At 42.6% G+C, this 14,629-nt stretch overlaps 1 protein-coding gene across 2 annotated transcripts in view; it reads left to right on the top strand.

Moving 5' to 3' along the window:
- fryl (furry homolog, like) overlaps positions 1 to 14,629 on the top strand; it is a 109,976-nt gene that overhangs the window by 937 nt on the left and 94,410 nt on the right. For both annotated transcript variants that reach the window (XM_084066794.1, XM_084066785.1), the window contains exon 2: positions 8,026 to 8,094. The gene's annotated coding sequence lies outside the window, so the exon portion shown is untranslated. The remainder of the gene's footprint in view (positions 1 to 8,025; positions 8,095 to 14,629) is intronic.

Genomic DNA, 14,629 nt, shown 5'->3' with positions numbered 1-14,629 from the left:
TTAGTCTTTTTCTCTATGAAGATTGCAATATAGTTTGATAGCTATGTGGTCACTCAGCCTAAAAGCTGTCCCTGTGCCGTTTTGACAGAGTAAACAAAAACATGCATACAGCATGACATCTCTCTTGCTTGTCGCACCTCCTGCATGACACTGGGAGAATTGTCAGCGTTGCATCTCGCATGCTTCAGAGAACTTCATTTTCTCTATCTAGAGAGTGCATGACAGACACACAATGGAGGATTTGTTCTTGTGCTGTGCAAGAGCTGAGCTGCGAGACTGGAACACAGACAGAGAGCGAGACAGAGACAGAGAGGGAGAGAGGAATCTGGTCAGTCTGTTGCGAGGCTGGAGGTGGAGATGGCCAAACTATTTCAGACGTAGGCACAATACACATTGATGGGGTGAAAAGTCAGTTTCACCCACGTGCCCACATAGGAGTTGGTCATGCTCTTGGCTGTGTGGGTCCTCTTGTATAGTTGGATGAATACTTTTATATCTCAGCAGTTCTGCAGAGAGAAGAAAGAATGATTCTCCTGTCAGTCAGTCAGTCAGTCAGTGGACTATGATGCCACCACTTTGTTTCATCTCAGTTGACAGTATTTGCTTTTTTGCTCCAAACACATATTCGGGTGGTGAACATTTGCCAAGAACAGGCGAAGTTTGGGGAATTTGTAGATCAGCTATTTTTGATGTAGAGGGAAATACCAGCAGACCTAGTACAGAACTTTGGGCAACCCCGGCCAACAAAGTTATAGACTTTATGTGGTTAATGTATACATATTGGAACCAACCGACTATCTTTCTTCCCTCTGTCCTGCTGGGATATAAGCCCCTGGTGGGAGTGCAGATGTGTAGGCTGTTGTTGATGCACACACGCCCTCAAACTGCTGGGAATCCCTCTAGGTTGTTGAAAACGCATCAATTTGCGATGATCTGGGGCATAATTCAAGGGATTGTGTTTTGTTTAATCTGGTATCAGTGATGAGTATGGGGATAGAATAGCTGGCTTGGTAAAAAGAAAAAAGCACCCCCCTCCCCCTCTTTGGCCCCTCACTAAGCTGTCCCCCTGCTAGGATTAACTGTTAACTCAGCAGTTCACTGGTGGTCACGAAAATATTATGTAATGCACAACGACTAAGGGGCACAAGTATCATCTTTTCACCCTTTTAAATTGTCCTTTTTTATCACATAATCCTTTTTGTTTTTCCAAAAGTCACTGTTGCTTCCCCTGGATCTGACTTAATAGATCCATTAGTTTAACACCACTCTGAATCTGGTCAGTCAGATGATGAGGCTTTTTCTTCCTGACGCAATGCTCGTCTGTCTCACCTATCAGCAGAATGTTGGCCAATTGAGCTGTTGTTGTAGTTAACGTCATGTCATTTTCTTGTCTGGACCTCTGTCTGGCATTCAGCTTACGCACCTGATTGGAATACCTAATCATTTGGACTGTGTTTAACAAGAGCACAAACTAGTTGTATCCATATTTGTTGTTTGTCTGGACAAGGGGTGAAAGGTACAAACGGTGTAGACGGTTTTATTGTATTTCATGCAGTGCTTTTCAGAGAAAAGGTTTTGTACTTTTCATTATTATAGCAGTCTTGCACAATATCATGTTTTTAAAATACCTTTTAATCTACTATTTGAAATATGTCCTAGTAATACATTTAAGTGTACTAATATATATTGGCATACCAGTGCTTTACCCCTTCAGAAGCCTTTATTTTGATTAATTTAGTGTTACCCCAATTTAGTCAATATGCCAATTCATTCTAAATTCTGTTGCCACTGCTGTTGTACCCTACTGGCTCACCTGCCAATGAGGAGCCCCCACCGGGAGGACGTAGCACCTCCGTCCTACTTGTCCTGTTCGACACCCAATGTTGACAGGCGCTGACCCAGACTGTGTAGGAGCATCTGTGTGTGCAGCAACAAAGATCACCCTCCCTCCCCACCTGGCTTCCCTCCCGTGTTCGTATAGATGCTCGGCCAAACTGGAATCACCGCGGTGCAAACGCCTAGACTAAGTCTGTGGTGGTGGGCAGGTATACTTTACCCCTGTGCCACCCATTGGCCCTTCAGAAGCATTTATATTGGCATTTTAGGGAAATGGAATACACCGTCATATACAGTTACCATCAGTGCTTACAATTATACTGTGATATAAATATTACTCCTTACCGGCCAGCCCCAGTGTGGACAATCTACAGTATACCTTCCTCATACGATTAAATACATGAGTTGTCCCTCACATCACACGGATGAGGAGTCCACTGTGACGCAGACATCTCAGATGATTGACTCTGTGTAAGAGCTGGTTCTCTGAGCTCTTGGCAGCTCACCTGTGCCCTTCTCAGAGACACTGGTACACAGAAGAATCCTGAGTTAAATTAACACTCTACTGTTCTACTATTATACTACGATGTTGGTGTTTTACAACCGAGATCAGTGATTCTCAACCGTTTTAATTTCAAGGACCCTTAGTTTGATATGCATTAGGCCATTTTAAAAAATCTCTGGGACCCCAAGCTACACTGTAAAATCTCCAGTGTTCATTTGATGCTGAAATGGTACAAATAAACACATGTGTAAAGACCTGTAAGGGTACATTTGGTTCTTAACTATACATCATGTAGCTGACGGGACCTCCAGCCACCTGTTAAGGACCCCTTGGGAGTCCCCAGACCCAGCGTTGAGAACCAGTGGCCTAGATGACAGCTTTCATTTGTTTGGCCTGTGTGCCACAGATGAGCCCTTATCTCCACTTAGACTGAGGAGGTTGCGTCCAGGTGTTGTTTGTCTGTCTGTTTGTGTGTATTTGCAGTTTAGATTAATGATTAACCTGAGAGTATGTCAAGAAGCCACATACTGCAAGTGAATCTGAATGACACTGCTTGACTTTACGTCAAGTTGGATATGGGGCTTGCTTGGCTGTTTTCTTTAGAACAGCACCTTGGTTCATGGTGAAATGTATTTACAATAACGTCAATAACGCCAGTATTTCAAGTTCAAGCTGAAACTCTCCTGCCCACTGACTGATGAGAATAAAATGCAATTTAAAGGACACGTTCTCAAGGGTCTGAAACCAAAACACCCAAGCTTAATTTAAATGTATACCCCATTGCACGCCGGTGTGGCTTGGTGACAAGTGCTGCATTTTAACGTGTTGTTAGCTTGCAATGAGTTACTTTGAGTGAGCTACAACGTCATGCAATTGTGTATAAATTAGGCTTAAAAGCTTCTCATGTTGCCTTCCTATGGACATGTGGGAATTAGTGCACATTAATTTTAAGCACAGTTTAAGACAGATTGCTTGATAATAGAAGTGGGTCATTGATCCCAGAACAAGTTGACTTTTCTCATTGAGTGCATTGAAAGGCTCAGTGTACTGTAACGCTCAACGTGGAATGAGTTGAGCTAGAAATAGCCTATAATTGAGCCCTGCTGAGGCAGATTATTCTTGGCTTTGGGAGAAAGGGTTTGGAACATAATTGATGTTTGGGTCCGACTTCACCAAAGAAACCACCCCGCTTTTGCCCTAAGGCCGGATTTATACTCTGTTGCGCGCTGGTGTCGCGCGCCGAAAATAGCTGATCTGCAAGCTCACGATGTGTTGTAGCGTGACATGTTGTGAGCTTGTAGATCAGCTATTTACGGTGCGCAAACACTCCTCGCAAGTATATATCAAGCCCTAACGGGAGACGCTCCAAGTCTGGCCTGGGTCCTCAGTAAGTCTCAAGCAGAGCAAGTGGAACGCCAAATATATATTAGGCCATTAGATGTGAGCCAGTCAGGTCAGGTGCAAAGGCAAATCTGTTGAGACATGCAAATAGGTGGTTGTCTCTGGGCGGCAGCATGAAAGTCCTCTCTGTCAAAAGAAGCCAGCGATATTTCCGCTCTGCAGAAAGGTAGCGATTACAGTGGGGGCCCTGGCCTGTCATTTAGCACTGGAGTGAACCAGATGTAGGCTATTTGGTTTGCCTTTGTCCCATTTGCGATACAGCAGCGCAGCGCCCTGGTTGCTGGCTAAAGGCTACACAGGCTGTTACAAATAACAAGTCCAGCCCATGTTGGTATTATTGCTTTTGAAAGTTAGGCCTCCTTGTGTGTGACTATAAAACGGTGATTATGCCATTAGGCCATGGACCCCCATTTGACAAGATTTCTTTTATCTCTGGGACCTGAATCTACACTGTAAAATCATCTATGTTAATTTAACTCTGAGTGTGCACAAATGGAACCAAGTGCACCCGAGAGTTTGTACACTCTCAGAGTTACAGACCTGCATTTGGTTCCCAACTATCACTGGGGGGGGGGGGGGGGGGGGGGCCTGGTCCATGTTGAGAACCAGTGCTGTAAGGTATATATACAGTTCAATTAATGCTGACTGGCTTCTCGCATGCAGCAGTGTTGCATTATGCATTCAAGATGAAAATAAGGAAGAAACCACACAAAAAGATATGGGCCTATATAGTATATAAATGTCTGATTGTAGCATCCTTCCTGCCTGAAAAACCTCAAGGTTGAAGTCCAAGTTAACCATTGCTCACGTCAACACTCTCTGCTCTGTTGATCTTTTACGTTCCTTACAGTTTGTCTTGCTGCTTGCTTGCAGCAACGTGCCCCCGTCTCCTCCCGCAGATCCAAATTCCATAAAAGGCCTCATTCGTTAGCATTATTTTGTAATGCCAGCAAAATGCGACTGTCTCTACCCACCAGTCTATATATAGCGCAGAGGTTTTAGTGTGTCTGTTTGCCTCAACCTCCAGGAGGTACACAAAGTTGGCCTCGCTCTTTTTCTGTGGTCACAAGTTTTTTTTCTTATTTTTTTTCTTTTGGGGTGTGTTTGGAGCTGCCGAGCTGGAACAGGAAGCCAGATATATTCACTCAGGTCTGTCAGCGTGAGAAGCTGTTGGATTAAAAGTGTCTTTTCTTGCAGGAGGCGGGGCTGCATGTGTCCACGAGCCCTGTACTGTGGCTTTTCGGTTTGTCAGTGTTATTTCCTTTTCTTCTTTTTTTTTGACCTGTTACAACTTCTCACAAGTTGTCCACATCAGTGGGGAGTGGAAGTTCTTCTTCACACAGCTGAACTTCTCTGTCTGCCTGACGTGTTCCGTGTCTGACTCACTGACTCATGCAAGCCTAAGTTATGCTTCGCCGTGCGACAGCGACCAAAAATAACCAGTCTACAAGCTCACAACACATCACAGCCTACCACGAGCCTTTGAGCTTGTAGATCGGCTATTTTCGGTGCACGACACCGTAAGTCATGCTTCACCCTTCCTCTCTTTGTTTGATCACAGATGTATTTTGTTGTGTTTTGTTGATCTGTCCAGTGGCACTCTATTTGCACCATTATCAAGGGGTAGCAGTATACATTTCACTCTACATACTACTAGCTTGTGCCAGCATGTTTGTATTGCTGTGGCCGTCAAGCACTGTGTCATGCGGAATACGTCAACCGTTAATAACATCATGTCTTAGACATACTGATACTGGAGTTTTGAGGTATATATTGATATTAGGGAGCTAAAAAAATAAAAAGACTAAATTCTGACATTGATTATTCAATATTCGATGATCCCTCAAATGTGTTATAGTCTCCATTATGTCTTTGGTGGTTATCAAACACTTGATGTTTGATAACCAAAGACATAATGGAGACTATGGAGTCAGATTATTTTGCAGTTAAACAATATAATGTTTTGCTCAAAATGACGTCAGTGCACTGAATTCTGCATTATGTTCTGCAAAAAAAGTTTCATATCGGCACATTTGTATTAGGGCTGTCAAAAAAAATCGATTCATGAATAAATCGCGATTCTTAATGCCACGATTTTAAAAATCGATTCAAAATATTAAAATCGATTTTTTATTTTTTATTTTTATTTTTTTTTTTTTTTTTTTTATTAATTTTTTTTTTTTTTTTTTATAAAATCGCAATAAATCGCAGAATCGAATATCAATTAATCGCAGAATCGCAATTTTAATCGAATCGGCACCCTAGAAAATCGCAATAAATCGCAGAATCGCAATTTTAATCGAATCGGCACCCTAGAAAATCGCAATAAATCGCAGAATCGAATCGAATATCAATTAATCGCAGAATCGCAATTTTAATCGAATCGGCACCCTAGGAATCGATTTTGAATCGAATCGTGAGGTAAGTGAATCGTGACACCCCTAATTTGTATGTTGGACAACGCACAGTCTATACTGGTACCATATCTATCATAGCCAATATTGTCTGAATCGTTATAATGTAAGTAAGTAGGTCGGAGAGGATTATTATTATCGGTATCAATCGAGATTCGAGAACACGGGAGTCTATGCGCTAGACCCCTGGGAGATGGATTGCTGAGGTGGAGCACCACTCCTACCATCAGCTCCCAGTACTTGCTGCACGAGTTGCCGCACTCAAGCCGTGCCATGCTACTCATACGCTGAGTTGGCGATGCCCGGGATCGAACCCATGACCTTGTGATCCAAAGGCGTGCTCTACCGACTGAGCAACCCGGACACATTATAGTGTGACGGCTCTATATTATTACATAATATAGACTAGAGGAGGGGGACCTGAGGGAAGGGGGAAGAGCCTCTACAGCCGTCCTGATGGGATTGATGGTATTTTCGGGGGCTGTGACTACTTATGAAACTGCCTCTTGGATGCAGTGGGAAATGTGAGATTATTCATCCACTCCGGAGTCCGGAGGAGTTTGTAATCCTCCTGACCCCCCCACACAGAACGTGGAATGGAGCCAACAGTAGGCTGTCCCTTCACCTGCTGCTCTGGGACCAGATTGTAAAGCAGCTAGAGGGTAGCTCTAGCTTTAGGCAATATGTGTAATCCTCTAATATGTAGATAGTGTTTTTGCATTCTGCCTGTATGGTATCCCTGTTTTGGAATGTTATCATTGACGAAAATGTAAAAAAAAACGACAACTTTATTTTATGGCAGATCTACAAGCTCACAATATGTCACATTTTGGCACTTTGTGAGTTTGTAAATCAGTTAATTATTTTATATCCAAAGTATGAACCAATTGAATGATGAAGAAATATCCATGAACAAAAATCCAAATCCAATACAAATAAATAGTTGTTTTCATTATATCTTTCAACAGCACCAAGGGAATATAATGTTTTTACCCAGATCTCCTCTCTACATCTGCTGCTTTCCTTTTAACCTGTGTTATTCACAACAAGTCTGATTTCAGTAATTAAGGACCTGGTGTGAGGCCATGTCTGTTTTTGGAGGGACTCCAAAATGTTAAACATTACATGATGCACAAAATCATCTTGTTTTCATCCACTGTCTGCCTGTATGTTCTCAATGTGATTATCAGTCCAGCTTGTCATACAGTATCTATTATGTAACTTTAACAAAGCTAACTCCCACATCATTGTGAAGTACAGTATAATAAGATTGTTAAAAAACGTATGTGTGCGCTCATGTGTAGGCCTGTCACAATTTTTACATAATCGCAATTGTTTGGCATAATCGTTTCCATGTTGAGAAATGTTCAAATATTTTGAAACATTTTTTAAAATAGTGCAGATAGCAGATCTACAATCTCACAACGCTTCAGCGGCTATTTCCACTATTGTTCTTTTGAAAGTATAAAGTTATTAAATATGTCAGTCATTTCTTTGTATATTTAGGTTATTTGTCATACCTGCCCTGTGTAACTTCAAAGCCTAAAAGCCAAACAGAAATTACATTTTTATTCATATGTTCCAGTGTTCAAAAACACAATTAAACCGTTAATCGCAATTATTTGTGTGACAATTAATTGTGATGTAAAATGTCAGAATCGTGACAGCTCTACTCATGTGTGGGGGTCTCATCCTTTGTCAGACGTAAGAAGGGGGGCTTCAAGGAAAAAAGGGATGTGAACCACTGGACCATTCAAGATGTTCTTTTCGTACTGTGCCCATCCAAGATGATACACTGTACTGTACAAAGATGTGGATATATATCACTCTATGGTTTACTGATCCTTTGTGTTCTCTTATGTGTTTCAGTTACTTGTGCAGTGACATCGTTGGACGTCCATCTTTGCCTGTCGCAGTCCATCACTCTATGGCCTTAAGGTACGTCACACAGGCTTCTACTGTGCACTGTGGAGGTTTTACGGAAGCCAAGAGCTGCTAATCAGTGTGGGAAAGAATATGCTGGATTAATCTTGTTGTTGTGCTGCAATCTGAAAAGTAGCACAGTGGAGGTTTTCAGAGCTTTTTCTTTTTTTTTGTGTGGTTTTGTTTTGTAGCCATTTTAAGTTCTTCCCGGGCTTAGGTAACTCGACTAGCCTGTAAATGAGTTGATGTCCAGCCTGACAGCTGTTAGCTCAGGAATGCCTCACGCCACTCAGTCACAACACTGACCCCACACACACACACACACACACACACACACACACACACACACACACACACACAGAAAGGGATTGCGTGTTTCGAACTCATTCACAACAAGCCAGTTGATACTTTGGCTTTCTATTGTAAAGCCTGTGAGCTTGTAGATCTGCTGTCTTCGTTACGCGACACCCGCACGCTGCTAAATGTAACTCAGGCGTAAGCTGGAAATGGACGCAATCAGGCCTGTAATATGGGAGTGCAGACACGCCAAGGTATGTAGCAGGTCTCTGCAGCACTCTGAAACACAGTGCTGTATCAATAGCAGTCTGACCTACATCGAGGGGAGGCTTCAGCCTTTGCTTGCAGTATACGCGGTAAAATCCTCAGTGTTACCCTTACAGGTCCATTTGGTTACATTCGTATGCTGTCAGACTAGGGCTCGAGACTAAGGGAATCCCGACGTCCTGGGGACTTAAAAATATGTATTTCGGGATGCAAATGAATCTCCACTGGGACGAAGTGGATTTTTTGAGCCGACGTCGCATGTCAAAGTCACTGTGCAAGTGGTGCGCAAACTCACAGCACGAGACACACAGAAAATAAATATGATGTATACAGAATGCTTAAAAAGTAAGGGTTCCATCTGAACCAAAACAACGGTGTGTGCGGCAGACTCCGCATGCAGGGACGTTCCAATAAGCCTGGTTATACTTCGTCTATATGACGGTGTTGTGCGGTGAACATAGCCGATCTAAAAGCCCTCAAGGCCCCAAGGATGTGACGCGTTGTGGGCTTGCAAATCGTCTAAGTTCACCGCGCAACACCGTCGTACGGACGAAGTACAAACCAGGTTTTACCGTAATTCCTCCAACGCTCGTGTATGGTTCTTTACCGTATGTGACAGTTATGACACCCACACCCCCTCTTACCCTGGCTGGCTGGCAATCAGATTTTGAGTAGCCACAAGCATATTTATTCAGTAGTAGTAATAATAATAATAATAACACATTCATTTATCAATTGAAAATATAATCATTTTTTACATTACATTCACTTTGGGACGGTTAAATATTTATTGTGGGATGGTTCTGGGACGGTGGTGAAAAAAGTTAGTCTGGAGCCCTGAGTTATAAATGGATAAATTGATACTGAGTATTTTGTAGGAAAATGTAGTCATAATTTATTGTTTTGTGTATTCAGTATAAAGTTCCCTGAAAAGAAATGAAGATATAACTTGGTAAATGAGAAATTATTTCAGCAGAAAATATTTGTGGCAGACAAAAAAAGATGTTACAGGTAAAATAGAAGATCTACAAGCTCACGACACATTGTGAGCTTGTAGATGCAATGGTTTCTGCATGTCACCATCACATGACAAAATATAAAACATGGCTTAGGTGGTAAACCATCATCTGCTCGATGGCTAAGGTGAGAACGAAACTGTGGCTTGCAGCTTCCCAGGTCACACCGGACCATAGCTGTTGTCTTGGTCAACTTCCCTCCCTAGTAATTTGAAGGGTTAAAAGAACATGGGCTCATGTTCTGTTGAGCAAGCAATGGTAAATGTTGCGACGCTAAAGCAAGAGCAGGTTCATTCCCGTCAATTCAGGTTTTTACAGTGTACATACCTTTTATCGTTGTAGTGTAACTGAAGGCCTCGTGTTGCCACGGAGTGGTGATTGGCTCTGACTCAAACAGAGCGATCGTGACCCCGAGGCCGGTCAGATCACATTCTGGCATTCCTCGACACTGACAACCTAGTTCTCGGAGGGTTGCCTCACAACTGTCATTCACCACAACAACGCACAATCAGCCTGATCTCTTTGTCACACACACACACACACACACACACACACACACGCACACGCACACGCACACACACCTATACACCAGCAAACATTTACGCGCGCACACACCTACACACAGACACACACGTTTTTCCTGTTCACATCAAAGATGATTGACATTTGGCTGAAGCACCATCTTACAGCACTGTTCAGATGTCTGAACAACCTGTTATGCAAAATGTGACAAAAGAACACGTAATTTGTAGTAATTTGAGGGGTTGGACAGAAAGCTGGTGTGAAAGAAGACGCAGGGCGAATGTGTGTCTCTAGTAGCACTAGCATATGATGCAGTGTTTGTTTGTGCCATGGGAGGGCGATACAGCGTCGTTATGAAATCCTGGCCTAATCTTTCTGAGGTTTCAGGTATGAGAGGGAGGCGGGGGGGGGGGGGGGGGGGTCGTTATTGATGCCTTTCCGGATCAACTACACTAGCATAACCTGGCGGCAGTAGAAGCAGAAAGTGACAGTGTGAGGACCAGCAGGGACCCAGCTGATTGGGCCCCGCAGTCCGCCGGCTTTCCTGTTTTCTCAGGGCTGGACTGCAGAGCAGGCCAGCGGCAGGCGGGCGGTACCCTGGAATGCCATAAGGGAACGCTGCGCATTGTTCCCGAGCGCTTCCTCTTCCACATTCCTGGGCTGATTGGGATCTGGGCCTCCTGCGCCGGGGTATTGTTCTAACCAGTCAGCACCGCCGACCTGGCCCCCACAGCAGCACAGCTGCCTCCACCGGCCCATTGTGCTGCTCAGACCCTGCGATGACTATCTCCCCCCCAACCCTCATCACTCAGCTCTCTCTCTTTCTCTCCCCTCTGACTCTCTGATTCTTACTAGGCCTCGCTAGGCCTCAGCCTCTCCTCATCTTCATCCGTCACCAGCAGCTACTAGCTTTGGTCCTCAATGCACTATAGTGTGTGTTTATTTTCCTTGTATTTCTATTGTGTCTGCTTTGGCAGCTATTAGTTGTCTGGAATAACAGTAGTGTTTACTTGTATCCGAATCCTCCCAGTAGGTTTCGGTTGGGGGGGGGGGGGGGGTAGATTTTTAACATGGACGTGAACACTGCTTTCATAATGTCGGGTACGAGCTGAACCTTTCTGTAAACAAAATGTAATTGGTAGTATAATTGTTTTAGTCACTGATTGATTGTCACTGTTGCCTAACTGACAAATATGCTCTTGGTTTAATAAGTGACATTGTTTTTCGTCAAATCGAATGTGGAAATTGTATCTGTGTGAACTCTGGCTAGTTAAACACTTGAACCCCAGCATCCCTATTCTGTGGGAAGAATTTGGCAAAAATAGCAGATCTACAAGCTCACAAAGCATCACGGATGCGACGTGTTGTGAGCTTGTAGATCGGCTATTTTCGAGCCAAGAGATTTGGTGTACTAGAGGTGAAAAAAGACTGCACCAAGTAAGTACAGAGCAATACAAGTACAGAGCAACTCGGGTCAAGTATAGAGGTTTTGACTGGTTAAGACCAGCTGTGGTGCAAACCTAAAGATGGGCCTCTTCATCTCCAGGGCTCAGTGCTTGTGTTTGTACTCTGCCAGCTGGCCTCTAGAGGGCAGAACTGCTGCAACTCTTCTCCTACTGGCCACTGCTGCCCTTTCATTTGGCTGGCTGTATTCATCCCCTGCCCTGTTACTTTGTGCTTACTCTGCACTCTAGGTTTGGTGCTGGCTAGATGTAATGCTACAATGCCCTTTGTGCATACTTTTCACAATATTCAGTGTGTGTGTTCTGTGAGAGAGAGACAGAGTTGGTGCACAGCTTTTGTACTGGCAGGCTGTTTAGTGGAGTTTTGAAACGTTTACATCATCTCTCTGACATTTTCACACGCTGCAGCAGAGGGTGTGAGCTCTCTGCACTTCCTCTACACACTCTACAGAGTTTAGAGGAAAACTGACCACACACACGCACACATAATGTTCAGACCTGGTCATTTGAGTGAAACATAAACTATTGAACATTGTATAGAGACAGTTAAGTGAGGAATTGAAAAACATCAGTAACTGGCTGTCTCACTCTGAAAAGAAATTGTCTGTGCACCTTGGGAATATTCTATCTATATTATTTGGTACAAAATTAAGATTGAGTTGAGTAGGTCCTCGAAGCTCAGTATTACAATGGGAGACACACTGATGGCTGCCAAAACATGTGTTAAATTCCTGGGGCAGATCCCTGATTGGAGAGGTTATGGGACAAAGAGTTCACCAAGGTGAACCAGAAAATCACATTACAGGCGTGTAAGCCCAATTTCTGGATAAGGAAACCATGAAAATGTTGGCCTCGGCTTTCATACAGCCTCATGTTGACTACGCCTGTACTACATGGTACAGTAATACACCCAAGGGTATTAAAACTAAACCTCTAACAGATCAAAATAAACTAATCAGGGTGGTATTGAACCTTAGCCCCATGTCTCACCGTGCCAATTAAAGGAATTAAAATGGTTGACAGTTAGAAATAGGTTAAAGCAGATGAAATTGGGAGTTCAATGTAATGGGCCATGGTGTTTTAAGAACTATTTTATGCTAGTTAGGGACTTGCATGCCGCTATTGGCGATCGATTGATTTTTGATCCAGGCAGTTATCGGATCCGATATTCATAATTGTTTAATTATTGGAATCTGTGTTTTGACTTGCCACTCTGGTGCAGTGACCACTCTCTGAAAGCTACGGTTTTGTAATCTGCTGTTAGTAATAATCTAAAAACTGGAGCACCGAAAAGCATCGAACACAAGATATACATTTACATACAAATATATTTGGTAGAGAGTCTAGAGACACATTTGTATAACATTTTAAGTATTTTAAGAGTAAAACCCTTGTGGAGCTTTTTAGGCAATTATGTTTTATCTTTTTAGTAATTTCACTTCAGTTCATAAGAAATGCTGCTAGGAGAAGCTCCCTGCATTTTCAAAAAATTAAACGTGTGTTATGTTTAAAGGAAGTTTTGTGTTACTGTAACTTTTGACACAATGAAATCTTAACTGCAAAATGTATATATGCAATGCAATGTAGATTTAAGACATGTTCTGGGAAAAACTAAATACCTTTCTGTACTTGGCTACAGTATAGAGTTGAATAAACTTCCAGTAGAGATAAAATCAAACCAGTCATTTTCATAGATTTAAACATTCATGTGGGAAATGGCAATTTGTCCACAATTAAAGAATGACCTACGAAGGTGTAAGTTTGTAGGTATTTATGTGTGATAGTTTTGTGTGTAATCCACGGTATGCTTGTACTGTAGGTAGGTGTGCTCGGAGGACACTTGGGTGTGCCTAATGAATTGGAACAAACAGCTGACCAACAACGCTTAGACCTGTTTTATTTGGTATCCAGGAAAGAGAACGGAAGTTCATATGGGTTGGAACGTTGGTTATTGTTGTCATTGTTGTAACTGGCTCTAGGTTTAGGTTGTGTCTATAACGGCAGCAACAAGACAAACCTGGGTGGTGTAGTTGCTAAAGAGGCCGTTCTAGAGTGGTGGTATATACTGTACTGTAGATTCGATTCTTTGATGCATAGCTGATGTCACGTGTGCTTGAGCAAAAAACAGAAACCCAGAGAAGTCCAAAATGTGAAATGAAATCGCAACAGAAGTAACTGTAACCTACATTGAGAATTAATGCCAATTATTAGTGGCATTGCACTACATATATTTTAAGGAATAACACATAGCAGGTTAATAAAGCAGTTTGCACCATTTACTGTAACTATGGGATTTTGACCTAATAACAGAGTATACCACCCGATTATTATACACACCAAGCTGACTGACTTTGTCTTTGTGTTATTACAGGATTGCCTCACCCATTCATTTGTATAAACAGTGATTGTCCTGCCACTGAATCTGTGCACAGAGCTACCAAACTGAATTGTAATCTAAAAGACAAAGTAATAAAGACTTAAAATACTTGTACTTTTAGCATTATAGTGGCATGGTCCAGTCGCTTCACTGTGGTGCATAACTTTAGCTAACACTAAAGGTTGTTTTATACTTGAACATAGCCGATCTACAAGCTCACAACACGTCGCAGCACAACGTGTTATGATCTTGTAGCTCATAACACGTAACATGTGTTCCAGACAACCGTGGATATTTTCAGTGCACGGCACGGTGCACAACAAAGTATAAATCAGGCATAATGGTGAATCAGCAGAAATGTCCAGTCATGAAGGTGTTGTAATGGTTTATTGGACACTGCTACAACTATAATGGTTTATTGGACACTGCTACAACTATTGTATCTTTTTATGGAATATTATCATATGAGGTTGATATGATCATATTGAGAACTGCATATATTTGTGCTTGGATGGGCTTCACATTTTTTATTTTATTTCTTTTGCGCATGCTTTTAGGAAATAGCTAATTGATTATTTCCTTAGGCTCTGTGCCTGTGAGAGTCAGCA

Source organism: Gymnoscopelus microlampas, assembly GCF_963454915.1.
Source record: "Gymnoscopelus microlampas genome assembly, chromosome: 9".
In the NCBI taxonomy this organism is placed as follows: domain Eukaryota; kingdom Metazoa; phylum Chordata; class Actinopteri; order Myctophiformes; family Myctophidae; genus Gymnoscopelus; species Gymnoscopelus microlampas.
This window is presented reverse-complemented; position numbering and strand designations above follow the sequence as displayed.